Source organism: Mchenga conophoros, linkage group LG16 (assembly GCF_057382185.1).
Source record: "Mchenga conophoros isolate Kocher_MC1m ecotype Shallow Benthic linkage group LG16, M_conophoros_male_GT1.1, whole genome shotgun sequence".
Lineage (NCBI taxonomy): Eukaryota > Metazoa > Chordata > Actinopteri > Cichliformes > Cichlidae > Mchenga > Mchenga conophoros.
Genome location: NC_140541.1, coordinates 15,143,180 through 15,164,584, shown reverse-complemented (window position 1 = coordinate 15,164,584; position 21,405 = coordinate 15,143,180). Strand labels below are relative to the sequence as shown.

The 21,405-nt window shown below is 44.3% G+C and overlaps 1 pseudogene; it reads right to left on the bottom strand.

Moving 5' to 3' along the window:
* Nucleotides 1–19,839: 19,839 nt before the first annotated feature.
* Nucleotides 19,840–20,808, bottom strand: LOC146556455 (histone H1 pseudogene; annotated as a pseudogene).
* Nucleotides 20,809–21,405: the final 597 nt, after the last annotated feature.

Here is a 21,405-nt window from a genome sequence, read left to right as displayed (position 1 = left end):
ACTCTTAACACCAAGTGTTAAATTATCAACTCCAGACAGATTTGGTTTAACACTAAATCAGAGTTAACGTACCAACTCTCCAAAAAGAGTTAAATTAACACTCTCTGGTGTGGACCCATATAGACACTTTAATAGTGTTGAAATCAAATCCGACAGTGTTAATTTGGACATGCTGGATTTGCTGTGTATATACAGTATTCTGAAGAAGGTCTAAAATGTCACTGTGTGTGCGTGCATGTGTGTGTTTTATTTAGATGGATTTTTAAAAAAAATATTACTCATGATATAACATTTTCCAGACATGCCTGGTAAGGACATGAGGAGGAAACAGTAGGAGCTGTGTGAGGCTACTAAAGGCAGTGCTATAACATTCTTCTGTCATCATTTAGATTAAGTGCAAGAGTTGTTAGGTGTGGATAATTAAATTATAGTTTATTGCAATAGCAAGTTATGCCTTGTTCTCAGATGGACAGCAAGTGGAGAGTGATATATGAAATGATGGGATGGAAGGAAGAAGAGAAGCAAAGAGTGATTCACAGGCAGAGCCTAAATTATTTCTCACAGTTTTTTGTGTCCTTATGGTTCCAAGCGCTGTCACCAGTCTTTGCATTTTGTTATCATCTCATGACACTTGTTTAATCAGCTACCATCTCTCCTATGGACTTTTTAATGTCTACAGTCTCAGAGCAACACAGCCCTGCCCTCCAGCACTATCAGCAGCAGGAGCAGCAGAAACCCCTCAACAGCAACATTGTACTGTGGCAGAGCAGGTCAGCCACTAATCAGAAGGTCGGTGGTTCGATCCCAGGCTGCCTCCTGGCTGCATGCCAAATATCCTTGGGCAAGATACTAACCCCATGTTTGCCTGCTGGCGGTGGTCAGAGGGCCCGGTGGCGCCAGTGTCTGGCAGCCTCGCCTCTGTCAGTGCGCCCCAGGGTGGCTGTGGCTACAATGTAGCTTGCTATCGCCTGTGTGTGAATGGGTGAATGACTGAATGTAGTGTAAAGCGCTTAGGGGTCCTTAAGGACTAGAAAAGCGCTATACAAATGCAGGCCATTTACCATGTACCCATCAGGTAAAACATTGGCGACGTTTGCTTTGCCTTGTTGCCCATATTAGATTCTTGATGAATGTGTGTTGTTGTTATTCAGCCTGGTTCAATGTGCCCCTTTTTAACTTTGAGCACCCGCCCCTTTAAACCTCTCTGCACGGCCCTGCTTATAATTTAATCACACATTTGTTTTATGTTTTACAGCACAACGTTATTTATCATAGAATAGAGCTTTGAAAAGAGAATACCACACATTTCACAACCGGAAAGTATCACAGTGGTGCTTAGAGTAGACTGGTACATTGGCTCCATTAGGCCAAAGCAACTCTATAAATCAGTTGTTAGGAAAAGCTCTTTTTCCCTCTTCTCGAACTCTACAGGAAAAGAGATGGCTGCCATGGTGATGTCAGACGCAACATCTCCTTATAGGGAGATGTCCGAAAGGTGCAGAAGATGAAACGTGAGCCGGACATGGGTTCTAAAGTCTTTCCTCCAACTGTTGGCCAATCATGTTAACATTCTTCTCAGCCAGAGAGATGGAGGTCCGTGGCACTATGTAAAACAAATCTGGAATTCTAACCATTGAAAACCGTTGTGAAAATTTGAGCATATTTGTCTTCTCTCATAAAAACCCAAAGGTCTTGAACACTCATCTTTCCATTGTTTGCAGTACAAAATGACACATATCTTTTAACAGGTGTTAGAAGTTATGATCACATCACTCCAGTTTTAGCAAATGTATACTGGCCTTCCGTTTTTGTATTGCTTTTAAGATTTTTTGACTTACTTTCAAAATTTTAAATGGCATGCGGCCAGCTATTTAAGCAAATTCCTCAAAATATACAGTATAACCCCAAAAAACCACTGAGATTGTCTAACCAGATGCTCTTAGTACAGCCAAGATCTAGATTACAGCATAGAGCATAATTTGAGTTCAGTTTGAGACAGAGTATTGTATTTGCTTCATCTCATGTCTTATTTTACTGTTACTATTTTCTATTGTTTTCTCTTGTTCATTAACTAACTTGTAAAGCATTTTGGTCAACTTTGTTGCTTTTAAATGTGATATAGAAATACAATTGAGATTGACATACACACAAGCGGTAAAGACGAAACGAGCCACAGGTGGGAACACAGCTGACACTAATTCAGGCTAGAGAGACAAAAAGGAAGCAGAACTGAACATGATACACTGGAAGCAGGAGTCACCAAATTAAAACAAGAAGTAACCTACACTGTGACTCAAACATGTCAACTTGACACAGGAACCAGAGAGAAACAAGACAATGTTTAGTTTGTCTTGAAAACAAGACAAACTAAACATGTGACATGCAGTGGCGTGTCTAGAAAATTTTTGTTGGGGGGGGGGGGGGCAGGTAGGGGCACAGATTTGGAGAAGGGTGGCAGATGTAATTGGCAGATAATGTTAAAAAAAAAAATTCTACCAACCATTAACCATAATTCAATAACCCTATAAACCTAATAACCGAATGCGCTTTTAACTCTTATTAGAATGAGATTTTAACCACTACAGTGCAAAGTTTTTAGATACTGCGTTGATAAAGTACAAGAGATACAATCAGTGCTTTGTCAGTGTTTATTCAGCATTCAAGGACAGCAATATTTGCTTAGTGTCACGGTCGGACGGTCCTTTCCGGATGACCTTGCTTGTGTTTATGTTTTCTGTGTGTGTTTGCTTCTCCCTCTCTCTCTCCCCGGTCCTCGGGGCTGTTGACGGAAGTGCGCGCCGTGGGAGAGGCGTGTCCGGGCGACTGTCGTCATCGGGAGTCCCTATTCGCTGTTGTCGGCCCACCTGCAGCTGATTACCTGACCAGCTGTTGGTAATCATCCCTCCCGGCTAGAAAGAGGTATTTAACCTGGACAGTCAACGTGGGATTATTACTCCGAACTGGTACAGTCTGTGCGAGCAGTGTGAGCTTGGTATTTGGCTAGCGTGTGGCTAATAGTGGATTTTTCCTTCTTCCTCCAGGAGAGGTGTTGTGGAAGTTTTCCATTTAAATAAAGCCTGCAGACGAGCGGTGAGCGAGGGTAGCTAACATTCTTTAATCAAAACACACAAAGAACAGACAACCAAGCTTGTGGAGAGCCCACATGACCGCGGGGCAGACGGTCAGCAGAGTCTCACTGAGTCTAACATGGCTCTCAGTTAAATACCTTCTTCAGGAACAAAAGGCAGTACACAGCTGTTTCACACCTTAAGGTTCACACTCCCTTGCTACCTCCCAGAGTCATCGAAGAGACAAAAGATTCTTCCTGTGGAGTTGTCTGCTTCCCCCAACTTCCTTACTAGACCCCCACCATTTGTCTTAATGTATGAGTGTGAGACTTGTTAAAATCCAGTGGCACCAAGGCATTATACAATAAAATAATGTGATTAATACATAAGTAAAAGAAATTCCTATACAGAGGCGAGCAGAGAAGCGAGTTGGGGAGCACACACACTAGGGAGTTACAAAACAGAACGCACTGGGAGCAAGGGACGAGCACGATTGGAAAATTGCACTTTTGAGTGAATTGTTGGACTTGCCTGTCTATTTCACTGTAAATAAACACACTGTGTTTCTGTGAAGAAGAACCGCGCCTGGGTCCCTCTTTTCCGTGACAGAATAATCCCACCACCATGGACTCAGCGGAGTCTGCTTCACGCCAGCTGTCTCTCCAAGCGGAGGTGTTGGAGAGACATGAAGAAATGCTGAAGCACGTCTCAAAGGAACAACCCGCGCTTCTGCAAGCCATAACTGAGCTTAAAGGTATGTTGATTTCCTCACCTAATACGGCTCCAGCGCAGCCCGCCTCTTCGCTAGAAACTGCGACAGCCTGTCCGCTTCCTCCTTCACCTCCACCGCGGCAGCGAGAGTACTCACTCCCCGCGCCTGAAAAATTCGACGGCGAGTTGGGGAAGAGCCGGGGTTTTCTGACACAATGCTCTCTGGTTTTTAGACAACAACCTAGTGCCTTTGTCACTGATTCTACTAAAATCGCTTATTTGGTGCAACTTATGACTGGGCGGGTGCTTCAATGGGCACAGGCAGTATTTAGTACCCAGCCCTCTGTTTCATATGATGTTTTTCTTAGCAAGATTCGCTGTGTATTTGATAAAGGCGCTAGCTCGGACGCCGCCGGTCATCGCATGTTTTCTCTGAAGCAAGGTAGGAGTGTTGCTGACTTTTCCGTGGAGTTCTGGATCCTGGCGGAGGAGGAGAGGGGAGGAGAAAGCACTGCGTGGAGCCTTCCTCAACAGCCTTAACGAAAATATTAAGCGTGAGAGCCGGGGATGGTCGGCGGCCTGCTGGGTGCACGGGTACATCTAGGGACCTTACTACTCTGATGTGGAGAGGTGAGGTGAGGAGGAGCAACATGGGGATGAAGAGCAACCCATGCAGCTCGGCCGAGCCAAGCTTTCCTCCTCTAAACTGGGGCGCAAACAACGGAACGGTGAGTGCTTTCTTTGTGGAAAGAGAGGACATTTTGTTGACTCCTGCCCAGACCGAGTAAAAGAGTCGGCCCGACAGTAATTGTGGGGATACTGGCAGGTGCCACAACCAAAGTGTTCCCTCACCTTAGCTGCCCTGTTAAATTAATGTCTCACTCCCTCACTCACTCCTGCTGCGCACTCATTGACTCTGGCTCTGAACAAAATTTCCTAGACAAAGAGTTAGTCAAAAACTTAGGCCTGCCCCTACTTCCCCTTCCAGAGGTCCTGAAGGTCTCAGCCTTAAATGGCGGCCATCTAGCCTCCGTCACACATCGCACGCAGGAGGTTACACTCATTATTTCGGGAAATCACTCTGAGAAAATCAGTTTATTGGTATTCAAAGCCCCCCACACACCACTGGTCCTGGGATTTCCTTGGCTCTAATGTCACAACCCCCAAATTGACTGGGCCAAAGGGTGTGTAACTGGCTGGAGCACGTGGTGTCATGAACAGTGTTTACTTGCCGCTGTCCCAGATAATCCCGGGACCACCTCTGCAAAAAGTTCCTCACCCCCCGACCTTACCTTGGTGCCTTCGGATTGACGGATCAACAGCAAGCTACATCCCTGTGCGTTCTTCTCCCGCAGGTTGTCTCAGGCCGAGAGAAATTATGATGTGGGCAACCGGGAATTGCTCGCCATCAAGTTGGCGCTCAAGGAATGGTGACATTGGCTGGAGGGCACTGAGCAGCCTTTCGTGGTGTGGACGGACCATAAAAATCTGGCGTATCTCCAGGCAGCCAAGCGCCTCAATGCCCGACAAGCCAGGTGGGCCTTATTTTTTACTCGTTTTCACTTCTCCATTACTTACAGGCCTGCTTCTAGGAATACTAAGCCCGACGCGCTGTCACGCCAGTTTGCACCCGAGACCGATGAGGACGAAAAGGAGAAACCAGTCCTGCCCCCTACCTGCATTGTGGGCGCGCTAACATGGGAGATTGAAAGGGTGGTCAGGGACGCCCAGCGACAGGAACCCGACCCTGGCACAGGCCCAAAGGGGAAGCTGTATGTTCCGACTACGGCTCATAGTCAGGTCATTCACTGGGCAAATACTGCCAAGTTTTCGTGCCATCCAGGTAAAAATCGCGCTGTCTCCTTTCTACAACGTTTGTTTTGGTGGCCCTCTCTTATTCTCGATGTCCAGAACTATGTTGCGGCATGCCCGGTGTGCGCACGGAACAAAACCTCCAACTCACCTGCTTCTGGTCTCCTGCGACCGTTACCCACTCCAAAACGCCCGTGGTTGGACATCGCCCTGGACTTCGTCACCGGCCTGTCTCCCTCTTCAGGTAACACCTCCATTCTAACCATTGTTGACCGTTTTTCCAAGGCCGCCCACTTCATCGCTCTGCCCAAGCTCCCCTCTGCCCTGGAGATGGCCCAGTTACTGACGCAGCACGTGTTTCGGCTCCACGGCATCCCCGAGGACATCGTTTTCGACCGAGGCCCTCACTTTACCTCGCGGGTTTGGAAAGAGTTCTGCGCCGAATTGGGAGCTCAGGTCAGTTTGTCCTCCGGGTTCCACCCCCAAATTAATGGTCAGACTGAAAGGGCCAATCAACAGCTGGAGGCCATGTTGCGATGCGTCACGTCCTCGAACCAAGCGACCTGGAGCAACCAGTTGGCCTGGGTGGAGTACGCGCACAACGCGAGCACTTCGTCAGGAACTGGACTCTCGCCCTTTGAGGCGTCGCTGGGGTATCAACCCCCCCCTCTCCCCATCTCTGAGGGAGAGCTGGCAGTTCCCTCTGTCCAGCACCACCTTAGGCGCTGTCGTCGGGTCTGGCGGGCCGCCCGAGCAGCACTCCTGAGAACGGCCGAGCAGAACAAGGCATTGGCGGATCGCCGTTGCACTCCTGCTCCGGATTATCAGGTCGGCCAGCGGGTGTGGCTCTCCAGCAAGCACATCCCCCTTCGGACTGAGTCTAAGAAACTGGCCCCTCGATCTCTTGGCCCCTCCGCCATCCAGAAGGTCCTGAACCCAGTGACAGTCCGGCTGGCCCTTCCGCCTACTATGAAGGTACATAACGTCTTCCATGTTTCTCAGATTAGGCCCGTCCAGACCAGCCCTTTGCTGAAGCACCCCCAAAAAGGATTTGATGATTTGATTTAAAGTATATTAAAAGCATATAAATTAAAAAACTTCCACAAATAAATGGTATAGATTTTAAATGCTAATATTTGCATATACAGTCGTTCTATTACATTTTATTTACATAGCACCAATATAGCCACCATAATGTGCTTTATATTGTAAGGTAAAGACCCTACAACACCAGAAAGAAACCCCAACAATTACACGAACCCCTATGAGCACGCACTTGGCAACTGTGGAAAAACTCACTTTTAACAGGTACCAGGCTCAGAGAGGAGGAGCCATCTGTGAACAACTGGAGATTTCAGCAGCTATTTTATAAACAGCGCAATTAAAGTCTTTTTGAGTTTGATTAAATACAGCAATGGTGTATAGACTCACAGAGTGAAAAGACGCGAGAGAAACATCAATCGGAAATCATCAATCTGTTTCTAATGCATTCTTAGTGCAAATGTTAGTGGGGAAGCAGAGAGAAGCACAACATAAAAGTAATTTGAACCTCTACTTTAGTGAACTACTTGAGTAAACATACCACGTTACTTTCCTACTACTTACCCAGGTGTGTTGATCACTGTAAAATTAAGAGTACTAATTAATAGGGGCAGACAGTTGATGCAGGTGCTACTTTGGGGCAAAAACTTTATTATTGCATGTTTTTCTTCTTTATTCTGCTTGAAGAATGTGACAAATCCATAAGCTGAACAGTAATGTGTTTATTTAGACATATTGCTTAGTGAAAGTCTGCTAAATTTTCACCATGCCTTGACTGTACAGCACAGCAGCTTGTTTAGAAACATGTGGGCCAAATGTCAGAGATTTTCAAAAATGAGTTACCTTTTGAAATCCTTTAAATAGATGACCTAAGAAATGAACTCTCTGTCATGCCAGTTCCAGCAGTATTGGGATCTATGGCAGTGAAGCATATTTTCAGAGGCCGTATTCTGCAGCATATCTGTCATACTGAAAGTGAGGACATATTTCAGTAACTCCTTGATGTTTTCATCCTAACCTTATTTCATTTGGCCACTTGGGGGTGCAAAAAAAGACTGCTTTTACTTCCAGTCATCAAGTTGCTTCAAGTACCACTACTGCTACTTATTTCATATTGTGTAAATCTACTATACAGTATATGTACATCTATATATGTTAACATAGGCATTGATTATTAATGGATGGCTCATATGAGTGACTGACAGACATGAAAAATGTAAACCTAAGCTACGGGAAGGTGTAAAATATTCAGTTTGTTTTTTATGCTATAATGTGTCTTTCCACAACTTTGTTCACACTATATCAGAGGCATTTCTCATAGTCTAGGCTCCCCAGTGATAGGCTAGACTATCTGAGTTACAGTCATCACAACATACAACTGCAAACATTACTATAAAGGTGAATCGATTTCTCTTTTTCAAACAGTTTTAACAGAAACATAACTCTACAAGCAGTAGCGGTTTTTGATACGGTCATCACGTGTATCGGCAAAAAAAAAAAAAAAAAAGAATTGCTCGGACCCATGCTGCCCCGATGTCATGCCAGCGCATATTGGGAATGGTATAGGCCAGGGGAAATTCTAGGATCAGAGCTTTGGAGAGCCCACCCAGAGAGCTGCCCATCCAGGCAAGGTAAACTTTACTCGTCACGATGAGACTTCTTCCCTGTCTCTGTCAGTCCCTGCATCCTTAAATGTCTCCAGTTGTCCCGCTGATTATCTCCTTGGTGCATTTAAACTCCTGTTCCTCCCTGTCCTCATCATCTGTTGTCTTCATCTCCGTTATCAGTCATCATAATTTTACCCTCTGTGCAAGTCTGCAAATTTCTTTATTAAATCACAAGATTCTTAAATTCATCAAGTCTCTCTGTGCCTGGGTCCTCTTCACAAATGACGTGCCATCACTGTTTTGTACATTTTAACACAATTTAATCCCCACATTTGTGAAAGAAAGCCAAAACACTTTTTTGAAAAGTCTGTATCAGATTTGATGGTTTTGTTAAAGGTTATTTAAATGCTGCTAAAGACTACTACTGCCAAAGAAGAATGGATTGGAATTAAAAAAAAAAAAAAAACATATCCTAACCTTAATTACTGCGGGAGAATAATGAATGATGCTCATAGAGAGTAAAAAGTAAACTGAGTGCATTTTTTGGACAGAGATTCACTTAAAGTGTATGTATAATATAATACAGATACATAAAAAATACACTCCAAAAACAGAAGAGTCCTTGAAATGTACAAAATATTATTAAAAGATTAGAAAAATGGAGACACCTTGGCTTATGGTACAATGTATAATAATGTTAAGAAATATACTCTAAAAGGTTAGCTAGATCATGTCCCAGGCAACATCAGGGCATCTCCTCCTCTGGAGCAGCACCACCCTGGACCTATAATCCTACAATAAAAGATGTTAGTGTGTTTTGCATATTAAGTTTGCTTAAAAACTGGCTCTGCCAGGAGCCTGCATACACACCATCATGCCCTGGAAAGCAAGATCTGGAAGTGAAATCAAACTTCACACCTATAAACAATTGTATCATAAGAGTAATAAGTATTCAGCACTAGCAAGATAAGTGCCATGTGCAGGTTTTCTCAAATCAGTAAACTACAATTATTTCCATAATTTGCCTCAGACATGGATCATCCCATGTACTCAGTCAACATTAATCTTCTACATGCATTCTTAGAAAAACAAACATTAGCAATACACATTGACTGTGGTCAGACGCAGGTCGACAGGTTCCAGAGGTGCCATAAAAAGACCATAAAGTTAGCCATCCATAGCTGTGGAAAGAGTGTTATTCACATCATCAAAGTAACCTTCACATTTTCCCAACAGCACAGTGTAACAGCATCACCAACTCATAACCTGTAGACACAGTTTTCTTCACACATAAACCCAGAAATCCTGTAGTAGAGAAACATTAACTAGTCCTCTTATAAATCACATGATCAAACACATGAAGAACTGTAATGCTGCAGAAAAGAAAATGCAAATGTTAGCGCTGCGCCGGCGTATGCATACTTTGTCACAGTTACCTCTGTGAGCAACACAAGGTAGTGAATAACACCCCCTGGTAGATGCACAGACACAGAAAGTGGCATTTAAAATGTTAAATCATCATGCAACCTCGAATGTTGCTGTGATCTTTCTGCTCCTGTAAAAAGAAGCACATAAATTCGTCTGCACCTTTGTCAGGTGGGAGGTTAACCTTGAGTTGTGGTCAAGTCTTGTCAGCTTTTACCAGTCAGTCAGTTTGTTTTTTACTTCTATTCATTCATTCATTCATTCATTCTTTCTTTCTTTCTTTGCTGATAGTGGAACCCATCGTCGCATTGAGTTTCCACTTTCAGCAAAATGATGTCATTTCAAAAGAAAAAGAAGAACTTTAGATCGGATTACCTCGCTGAATCCTTTTTAGGCCAGGACTCTCATTTTGTAATTGTCCCAAATAAGTGGCTTTCTCCTGAGCCCATTTTAATGTGGAGAAACTCACTTGCAACGGTTTTCTCGACATGTCGTATAGCACTTTTAATTCCCGACGTGCAGATCTGCTTAAAAAAAAAAAAATTAACAAACAGAAATCAGTGCCTGTTCAAAAAAATGAAAAATAAAATGAAAAATAACAGAGATTATCAAACAAAACTTTCAGTGCACTGTGAAAGTATCAAAATAAAAAGGCCTTGTTAAGTCATGACACAAGCTCCTCATCTCAGGAGGGTAAATTATACCATTAGCATGGTTTATCATACCATCATACTAATTGACAGGCTCAACTTCACAACAAAAGAAAAATCATCAGCTAGATTCACTCCAAACCAACCATCAGCTGCACAACACACAACATAATCCTAATGTCGTATTAGCTATGAGTTTAATCCTCAGGTCTGTGCTCTTCACTCATTTAGGCCACACACCCATTTTATTCAGTTTTCCTTTTTCTCTTCATCATAAAACATGTGACATGTTGTCATGCACTTCACAAAAGAAGTTTGTTCTGATGTATTCAGAGTTGTGTATCTAGGTACAGGATTCACTCGCACATCAAAACAGGAAACTCAGTGTTTTAGAGTCTCCACTCAACACACAACAAACATCTCATTCACCCGTGCTAGAATTCAGTCACCTTTCCTTAATCTAAGAACGATCAACTAATTTGCATATCAGCTATTAACCCACTAAGATGACAGGACAACAGAAATGCATGTTCAAAATCTTATCACAAAAATAGAATTTCCCTCATACAGTAAATCACTTGTGCTGCATCAATCAAGGAGGAAGCATCTCCCAATTTACTATATCACCGACTAAATTTATTGTCTGATCACTGGTTGGTCAAACCAGAATCTTTTTTCCCACAAAAATTAAACTGTTGTCCTGCAACCTAGAGAGTCAATTTTTTGCACTGGATAAATTCAGCATTTTATAACAAGTGTCTGCTAAATTTACACTATTTTAACACTGATGAGAGATAACAAGCTGATTTTCATTGCATGTGTGTTTGTGTTATTAGGCAGGTTTAATGCATGTCTGTGGAGCTGCATATCCAACAGAGCATGTTCTTAAAGCTGCCTTTCCTACACATTTCTCTGCTATTATTTAATCATTTTGTAACTGATGTGCTATGAGTCCACTGGTCTTTGCATCACACTAATGACTTGGACAAGATGATAAACAGACTCACATGCTTAAGATGTTGTCTAATCTTCATAAGCTCTCTTGTGTTTGGAAGTGTTAGTAGGGTTAATGCATGTTCTGCTTGTGTGTGTGATTTTGTATATGTTTCTTTTTTGCAGTGTTTTCAGACTCCTTCTCAATTTTCCCACTTAAACAGTCAGTTTTGTTTTTCCCAGGTTTGCTAACCCAAATTTTGATTTCCCATGTTAAATAACAGCATTCTCACTTACTCTCACTGTTGTCCTCTCCCGCTTCAACAGTCCAATAGCCGGCAGTTCACCTTCAGCTTCGTCCTGTGTTCCACTGTTTCTTCTTGCCATTTTCTCCAAAGGTGGCAAATGTCAAACTCCAACAGTCTCCTCAGTTCTCCTCAAATGTTCTTGTCACATGCACAGTGAAGTTGCAGCTTGTTGGAAACACAGTGCCATTCATCCAATCAGGCAGGATGATGGGTTTGCTCTTCTTCTCTGATGCTGTTTGTCCACACTGCTGCTGCTTGCTGGGACTCTTTGCTCAGGACTTTGCTGCTGTCTCTTTATCCGCCATGTTATTGCTCTTTGGAGCTGCATTCCTTGTCTTCAGGGAGGAGTGAGAGCTCGCTTGTGAGTTTGAGGGACACATGGTGCTGTAAATAAGTTAGCCAGAAACTTGGCCTGAATGTTTCCAATGATGTTAAACTATAACTTTCTTCCGACCGCTGCATGTGGAAAATTGATTCAGGTCTGCTTTTCACCTGAAAGTGACAAACTAAGACATGTTCATTATTATCATCACTGCTTAATCAACACACATCTCTCTCTATTTTTGTGAACAGTCCTTTCCTAAAAGCAGAAAATGAGATTGTAGTTGTTCTTGGCTGATCAACACAAAACCTTTTTCCTATGATTATTTTTCATCTACAATGTAAATTTTGTCTCTTTTTCACTCATTTTTTTTTCTCTTTACAATAGCTGGTGACCTGCAGAATCACAGCTCTCACAATCAGAGGCAATTACTTTTACACAGCGCACGAAAGCACTGTGACGTCAGACACATTCACACTCACTTTTTCATCTGCATAAATAAATCACATGGCTGATGATATGTGCCATGGTGCCATATGTATGATCACAAGTTTATTTAATTATTTTTCAACCCAACAAAACAAATAAACAGAAACATGATGCTGATGCTATGAACACTCCACACACATGAGTCAAGATGCAGGAAAACTGCTCACGGAAACGCTGCACACTCTAGTTATCACAGTTATCATAGTTCCGTTTCCCTCTCTTTGAGGAGTTCTCAGGCAGCTCTCGATCTGATAATGTGTAGCTTGCTCATCAGCCCAGAAGAGACCGCAACGCAACCTCACACAGTGGTTGCGTCATTTGCCCCACAGTGGCAAAGACTTGCACTTTCATATTCAATTCAGCTTCTCCATCATGTACCTTTAGATGTTTCATACAGGGTTCAACATATTAGTTGTTTTCACAGGTGTGCTCTATATCTCAACCATGGCTCATAATAAGACGACTGTCACGGTCCCCGTGTCTCTCTGGTTGGCCCACGCTGGCTACAGGTTTTGTTGTTCGTTTTGGTTTTCTTTGTCTCTCCTCCTCCTCTCTGCCTGGGTGGAGCTCGTTACGGGCTCTCGCTCTTGGCCCACGCACCCGTGTGATGGTGTCCACCTGCGGCTGATCCGGCTGATTTCCCCAGCTGCTATTTAAGGCAGTGGCACAGAGCAGCTCACCGCTGGAACGTTGAACCACCTGAGTTCGTGCTCACGGCATATTCAAAGAAGAATCTCTTACATGTATTTTGTTGTGGAACTAACCTTGAACTTCTGTCTGTAGATATCCCTCTTCTGGACCGAATCACTGGACCTGCCCAAGTGGGGCAGTGTGTGGAGTGTTGGAGCGAGTGCGGCTGAAGAGGAGTGCGTGTGTGCGGAGGAGCGGTGGCGGTGACTGAGTGGAAGAGGAAGCGTGTGTGTGTGGATCCCCCCCCCCCCCTTCTCTCCCTGGAGCCCTGGACCCCCCTCCCAACTCACTGTACATATATATTACACTAAGGTGATCCCTATTGTGAATAAATCCCCTTTTTTTCCCTTGAAAAGAACTGTCTGCGCATGAGTCCGTTCAGTAGCCATGACAGAACGTTCCAGCCAGAATATGGACTCAGCAGACCAAGACCCAGTCCAGCGAGCCCTCGCGTCACAGGAGGCGCTACTGGTCCGCCACGAGGCAATGTTCTCACACCTGCTAGGCCAGATTGCGTCCCTCACCCAGGCAGTGGCTCGGCTTACACCGCTGGAAGGAACGCCCTCGGTGGCTCACCCCGCCCCGCAAGGAGCCGAAGCCCAAGCTGTGGAGCCGGCTGCAGCTGAAGTAACAGCCCCCTCTGCTCTGGAACCAGGCACCACAGGTCTCCGTCTACCTGCCCCTGAGCCCTTCTCTGGTGAGCTGTCCAAATGTGCAGGATTTTTGACGCAATGCTCTTTGGTTTTCCGCCAACAGAGACGTTTGTTTGAAGATGATGGAGCAAGAATCGCATTCTTTGTTCAGTTGTTACGTGACCGCGCGCTGCTGTGGGCACAGGCAGCGCTTAAAGCCAATCCAGACATAACCTACGCTGTTTTTCTCTCGAAATTTAAAAATGTTTTTGAGAAGGGATCCGGCGCTGAAGCAGCAGCTCATCGGTTGCTGAACCTGAAGCAGGGGAAGCGGAGTATGGCAGAATACTCCATTGACTTCAAGATTCTGGCTGAGGAGACCGGCTGGGGTGAGGATGCATTACGTTGTACCCTTCTAAATAACCTTTGTGAAGAGTTAAAGGATGAATTAGCCATGCGGGAATTGCCCTCCTCGCTAGATGCTTTAATGAGTTTGTGTGTGAAAGTAGACGGCCGCCTGCGTGCATGACGGAGTTCCCGGCTCCACAACTTTCATGAGCCTTCGGGGCAGCCCAAGACGGCGCCCAGAGGAGCCCAGGCAGAGCTCCGTGAGCGAAGGGAGGAGTTGGATCAGGAGGAACCCATGCAATTGGGGCACTCCCGGGTTAATGCCACTGAGCGCCATCGCCGTTTGGTTTCTGGTGAGTGCTTGTTTTGTGGCAAGCCAGGCCATTTCGTGGCAACCTGCCCGTTGCGATCAAAAGGGCGCGCCTGCCAGTAAAGGCAGGAATACTGGTGGGCGGGCTCTCTCAAGATTCTCCTCCACGTCTTCTGCTGCCAGCCAAGATAACTAAGCAAACCATGACACACTCTCTCTCAGCTTTAGTAGACTCCGGCGCCGACCAAAACTTCATTGACTCAAACCTCGCCAAACACTTAAACTTAAACCATTGCCACACCCCCTTCGTGTTTCTGCTTTGTCGGGGCAGCGCCTACCAGACATCACTCACGTTACGGAGCCGGTTACCCTCACGTTATCTGGCAATCATTCTGAAACAATCAGCCTTTTTGTGTTTCAGGCTCCACACGCACCCTTGGTTTTGGGCCACCCCTGGTTGCAACAACACAATCCGCGCATAAATTGGAGGAGGGGGTCTGGGTGGGGGGAGGAGTGTCATATGAACTGTCTTAGATCAGCCCCTCCCCTCGCTTCTACTGTCGAACCGCCCCCAGCTTTGGAACCACCGGACCTCTCCTCTGTGCCGCCAGTTTATCATGACTTGGCCGAGGTGTTTTGCAAGGACAGGGCAAGGTCGTTACCCCCCCACCGGCCATACGACTGCGCGATTGAATTGCTTCCTGGGGCTCCGTTACCTACGAGCCGCTTGTACAGCATCTCGCAGCCTGAGCGGGAAGCAATGGAGACATACATCTCTGACTCCTTGGCTGCTGGCATAATACGCCCTTCCTCGTCCCCAGTAGGGGCTGGGTTTTTCTTTGTTGAGAAGAAGGACAAATCGCTACGTCCTTGCATTGATTACCGGGGGCTGAATAAAATTACAGTCTAGAATAAATATCCTCTCCCGCTACTCTCATCTGCATTCGAACTCCTTCAAGAGGCCGCCATGTTCAGCAAACTGGACCTCCGAAATGCATATCACCTGGTCAGACTCTGTTAGGTTTGTAGCTTGAACCCATCCGCTGGAACGTTGAAGACAATATAATTACACTGCTAAGCAAGACACAAGTAGGCAAACTTCTTCATGGTACTCGTGCACGGGAGAGAACCGGACAGGCACCGTTCCTTCGCTTGACCCCAGTAGCTCTCGTCCGTCCTCCCGTAACACTGTCCTTTTATTGAGGTTACATGAATATGCATAGGTTCATTAACATATGACGTCTACATACAAACAAAGAGTACCTTGCGTGTGTGTGTGTGTGTGTGTGTGTGTGTGTGTGTGTGTGTGTGTGTGTGTGTGTGTGTGTGTGTGTGTTGCTGATCAAAGGGTTAAACATCCTTGGTCAGGAAGAGGGTAGCCTCCCCCTCACCCTAGATGGTTCATCCTAGATAACACGGTGAGGAAGTCCTGCAGTTCATCTAAACAAAGAGCACTTAGACTAGAACAGATGTAGCTACGTTAATCCTACCATAAAACAATAAGACACGGTATGACCTCTCATGCTCCCAAAGTGCTGTCTAATACACACAAAGTTTGCAGACTATCAAGGATCAAAACCTCTACCAATCTACAACTAATTACAAAACTCTAAGCATATATAAGTAAATATTTCTAAGCATAAATGACAATCAACAATACAAATCTAACATTTCCCCCCTTTTTGACCTTTATGCTTGAAAAGTTCCCAGGTATGAATACCTCATGTCTGACAGTTTCAATGCAAACCTTTTTATACTCAGCATGTGTCAAATCACCCTAAATTACTGAAAAGGTACACAGTTTAATAAATGTATTAGCAGTTACCCCATTCATTGAGCTCATCTCATGGCAAACTGCATCTTACGAGCAACCAAAGAAATTGTTAATTTAATAGTGAAACTAAAAAAGTAACATTTTCAAAAACATCTCAGCTTGGTGGTGCTTCCTCCGGGTGTGCACATCACATGTCTCTCTGCAGAGTGGTTTAAGCTCTGCAGGGCGTCATGAATGTCTCTTCCAGTTGTTTCCATCACTGTCCATAGGACCAGAGTCCAAATGTATGTAGAATAGACATTCAAACATACCAGTTGGTTTTGTTGTTCGTCAACATGGGTCTCAGCTATTTCCAAGCTGCAGACCTCTCAGCACTCTAGTTTTATGGCCTCTTACCAGCCCCCATCACCTGACTTCAGACCTTCGTCTTGTGAGGGGGATATTTATGACTCCTTAATTGTCCACGCTCTGCAGAAAAAGCTCTCTGTGGAAAGGGTGCTGGGTTCCGTCATCTTACTGCTGTTATGATCCCAGCAGCCTTCAGAGTGTCATCGTATACACAGTATAGTGGCACAGCATTAGGTGATGTTCATAGGAAACTGCTGTCATCACCACCATAGCTTCTGGTTCCTGTGCTTTCACAGAATCATGATGTCATCCTCGAACTCCTTCTGCGCTGTCGATGGAGCTTGGCACGCTCCCCTCATCCCACGAGTTTTCATGTTCCAACGCTGCTGAAGGTTTAAGGCAGACCACGTCGTACACCTTAGTTGTCTTCCTCAGCGTCAATATTGAATCTTTCATTTTATTTAAAATCTCCTGGAAGCTCAGTAGCACAGCTCTCTGTGTGATGTCTGCTGTGCTGAAGATGATCTCTGATCCTCCTGAAGCCTCTCTCCTGGCCTCAGCTCCCATCTTGTGGACGATCCTCTCCTCTATTTTGCAGGCAGTTTCATGGTCCTTGCTGTGGCTCCAAGGTCTGATCTCATGATGGGCCCCAACCAGCTTGACCTTTGACCTCAACCACTGCCTGGCTGTCAGCTATGCCTGGAATGGTTCACGCTTCTCACTGGGCCTCTGAAGATTTCTCAGGAGATTACTGCTGCACCTGTATTTCCTTGCTAAGAAGAAAAACTTCTATTTGGAGAGCATGTCAACAATCATCAAACCACATTCTTTAGTTCAGTGAACTTCACTTATAGGCCATCAAAGCCTCATCTGAACATGGATGCACCACTTGCATAGGTTTAATATTTGTAAATAAAACGGCTAATCACACAAATCACTGCAACAATAATAGTAAACATTGTTTAATGTTAATCCTTGCACTCCACCTCTTGACGCATGGACATTCCCATGCGTCAACTCACCAAACCTGGATCCCTGTCTTAAAGAAAAAGATTAGCTGGATCACGTCCCAGGCAACATCAGGGCATCTCCTCTGGAGTAGCTCCGTAACCCTGCAATAAAAGATGTTAGCGTGTGTTGCATATTAAGTTTGCTTAACACCTGGCTCTCCCAGGAGCCTGCATACACACCATCACGGCCTGGAAAGCAAAATCTGGAAGTGAAATCAAACTTCATACCTGTAAACAATTGTATCATAAGAGTAATAAGCATTCAACATCAGCAAGACAAGTGTCATGTGCAGGTTTTCTCAAAGCAGTAACTACAACTATTACTCTAATTCACCTCAGACATGGATTATCCCATGTACTCTGTTAACATTAATGTAATCAGTGACTTCTCTTAAGCAAAGTCACTCCACTCATATATTATTATTATGGGTTCAAAAGTGGCCAGCAAATGAGCCCATAATAAACTATTCCATAAATACCGTAATCTCTTATTTGTTTTACTCATGTCACTTGGCCGCTTCAGCTGAATCTACTACAGCATTCTCAAAGAAACAAACATTAGCAATACACATTGACTGTGGTCAGACGGAGGTCAGACACAGGTCAACAGATTCTAGAGGTGCCATAAAACACCATAAAGTTAACACTCGCTGTGGAAACAGTAACACTGGTCTCATCACAGTATGTCTCAAACTATATTAATTTCTCCATCAACATATGCCTGTAACTACAGTTTTCTTCACACATAAACCCAGAAATCTTGTAGTAGAGAAACATTAGCCAGTATTCCTATAAATCACATGATCAAACACATGAAGAACCGTAATGCTGTAAAAACGAAAATGCAAATGTTAGCGCTTGCGCAGGCGTATGCATACTTTGTCACAGATGTCTCTGTGAGCACACAAGCTAGTGAATGACACACACATAGTAAATTCACAGACACAAAAAATGGCATTTAAAATGTTAAATCATCACGCAACCTCGAGTGTTGCTGTCATCTTTCTGCTTCTGTAAAGGGAAGCACACACAGACTCATCTGCACCCCTGCCAGGCGGGGGTCAACTTCACACAGTCGTGTTACATCAGTAAAGTCTTGTCAGCTTTTGTCAGCTTTTACCAGTCAGTCAGTTTGTTTTCCTTTCACTCACTCATTCATGCATTCATTCTTTCTTTCTTTGCTGATAGTGGAACCTATCGTCGCATTTAGTTTCCACTCTCAGCAAAATGACGTCATTTCAAAAAGAAAAAGAAGAACTTTAGTTTGGATTACATCGCTGAATCCTATTGGACTGGGACTTGTCATTTAATAATTGTCCCAAATAAGTGGCTTTCTCCAGAGTCCATTTAAATGTGGAGAACTCACTTGGCACAATTTTCTCGACGACGTGTAGCATTTTTAATTCCCGACGTGCAGATCTGCTTAAAGAAAAGAAAATAGACAAACAAAATCAGTGCCTGTTCAAAAGATAAAAATGAAAAATAACAGAGATTATCAAACAAAACTTTCAGTGCACTGTGAAAGTATCAAAATAAAAAGGCCTTGTTAAGTCATGACACAAGCTCCTCATCTCAGGTAAATCATACCATTAGCATGGTTCATCATACCATCATACTAATCGGCAGGCTCGACTTCACAACAAAAGAAAAATCATCAGCTAGATTCACTCCAAATCAACCATCAGCTGCACAACACACAACATAATCCTAATGTCTTATTAGCTATGAGTTTAATTACCAGGTCTGTGCTCTTCACTCATTTAGGCCACAGATCTATTTTATTCAATTTTCCTTTTCCCTTCATCATAAAACATGTGACATGCTGTCATGCACTTCACAAAACAGTCTGTTCTGACGTATTCAGAGTTGTGTATCTAAATACAGGATTCACTCGCACATCAAAGCAGGAAACTCAGTGTTTTAGAGTCTCCACTCAACACACAACAACTCCAACACATCTCATTCACTCATACTAGAATTCAGTCACCTTTCATTAATCTAAAACCAATCAACTAATTTGCATATCAGCTATTAACCCACTAAGTTGACAGGACGACAGGAAAGCATGTTCAAAATAGTATCACAAAAGACAATTTCCCTCATACAGTAAATTACATGTGCTGCCTCAATCAAGCAGGAAGCTTCTCCCAATTTACCATTTTAACAACTAAATTTATTGTCTGATCACTGGTTGGTCAAACCAGGATCTTTTTTCCCACAAAAGTTAAACTGTTGTCCTGCAACCTGGAGAGTCAATTTTTTGCATTGGATACATTCAGTATTTAATAACAAGTGTCTGCTAAATTGACACTAATTTAACACTGATGAAAGACAACAAGCTAATTTTCATTACATGTGTTTGTGTTATTAGGCAGGTCTAATGCATGTCTGTGGAGCTGCATCTCCAGCAGAGCATGTTCTTAAAGCTGCCTTTCCTACACACTTCTCTGCTATTATTTAATCATTTCTTAACTAATGTGCTATGAGTCTTCATGAGTCATTTTGTGTTTGGAATTGTTAGTAGGGTTAATGCATGTTCTGCTTGTGTGTGTGTGATTTTGTATATGTTTCTATTTTCGCAATGTTTCAGACTCCGTCTCAATTTTCCAACTTAAGCAGTCAGTTTTCTTTTCCCCAGGTTTGCTAACCCAAATTTTGATTTCCCACATTAAATAATTCCTATGTGTTCTCACCTAGTCTTCTCACTCTGTTGTCCTCTCCCACTTCAACAGTCCAACAGCCGGCAGTTCTCCTTCAGCTTTGTCCTGTGTCCCACTGTCTCTTCTTGCCATTTTACTCCACAGGTGGCAAATGTCAAACTCCAACTGTTCAGTTCTCCTCAAACGTTTTCTTCACATGCACAGTGAAGTCACAGCCACTCTCACTATTGTCCTCTGATGCGGTTGACTTCGTGCTAGTGGCTGAAGTGCTGCTGCTGCTGCCTTCCTGGGCGACTTCTTAGCAGCTGCTGCCGGTTTCTTGGCTTTGGCCGCGGCGGGCGTCTTAGCTTTGGTCTCAGTAACCCTGTTCATCTTGAAGGATCCGGAGGCCCCGGTGCCCTTGGTCTGCACCAGAGTGCCCTTCGCCACCAGACTCTTGATGGCGGTCTTGACACGGGCCTTGTTCTTGTCCACATCGTAGCCTCCGGCAGCCAGAGCCTTCTTGAGGGCGGCCACGGCTTTCACAATCAGCTCGCCCACACTGGGGCCGACCTTCTTGGGATTGGAAGTCGTCGTCTTCTTCTTCTTGGCCTGAACCTCTGCACAGGGCGCAGGGCGTGTTTATGATGGAGCCTTTCCCACCACAGCGCCGGCACGTTGAGCGCATCATGAAGGGTCCATTTCTTTCATGTAGCTATGGTCGCTAGCCAGCATGCTAGCCGCATGTGGCTTGCCCGAGTCACTCAGTCCTTTTTGAGCATTTCAACATGCTGCCGCCGCAGACCCTGGCCTCAGATCCAGCAAGTTTAGCGCGCTGATCTCCAAAAAAGTCCCGAAAGCCAGAAAGACGTCAAATAAGTGTCTCGTGCTAAGCGCTCGAACAAAAACTCCTCTTCACGCCGCCATCTTGCTCGCCCTTCCGTGGAATTCATTCAATCAGACAGGAAGATGGGTTTGCTTTCTTCTTCTGCTGCTTTTGCTTCTGCAGCCTCTGCTCCGATACTACCGCTGCTGATCAGGTTTTTTCAGGGAAGAGTGAGAGTTTTGAGACAGATCGTGCTATAAATAAGTCAGCCAGAAATTTGGCTTGAACGTTTCCAATTGTTAAACTATAACTTTTCTTCCGACCGCTGCATGTGGAAAATTGATTCAGGTCTGCTTTTCACCTGAAAGTGACAACTAAGACATTTTCATTATTATCATCACTGCTTAATCAACACATATCTCTCTCTCTCTCTCTCTCTGTTTTTGTGAACAATCCTTTCTT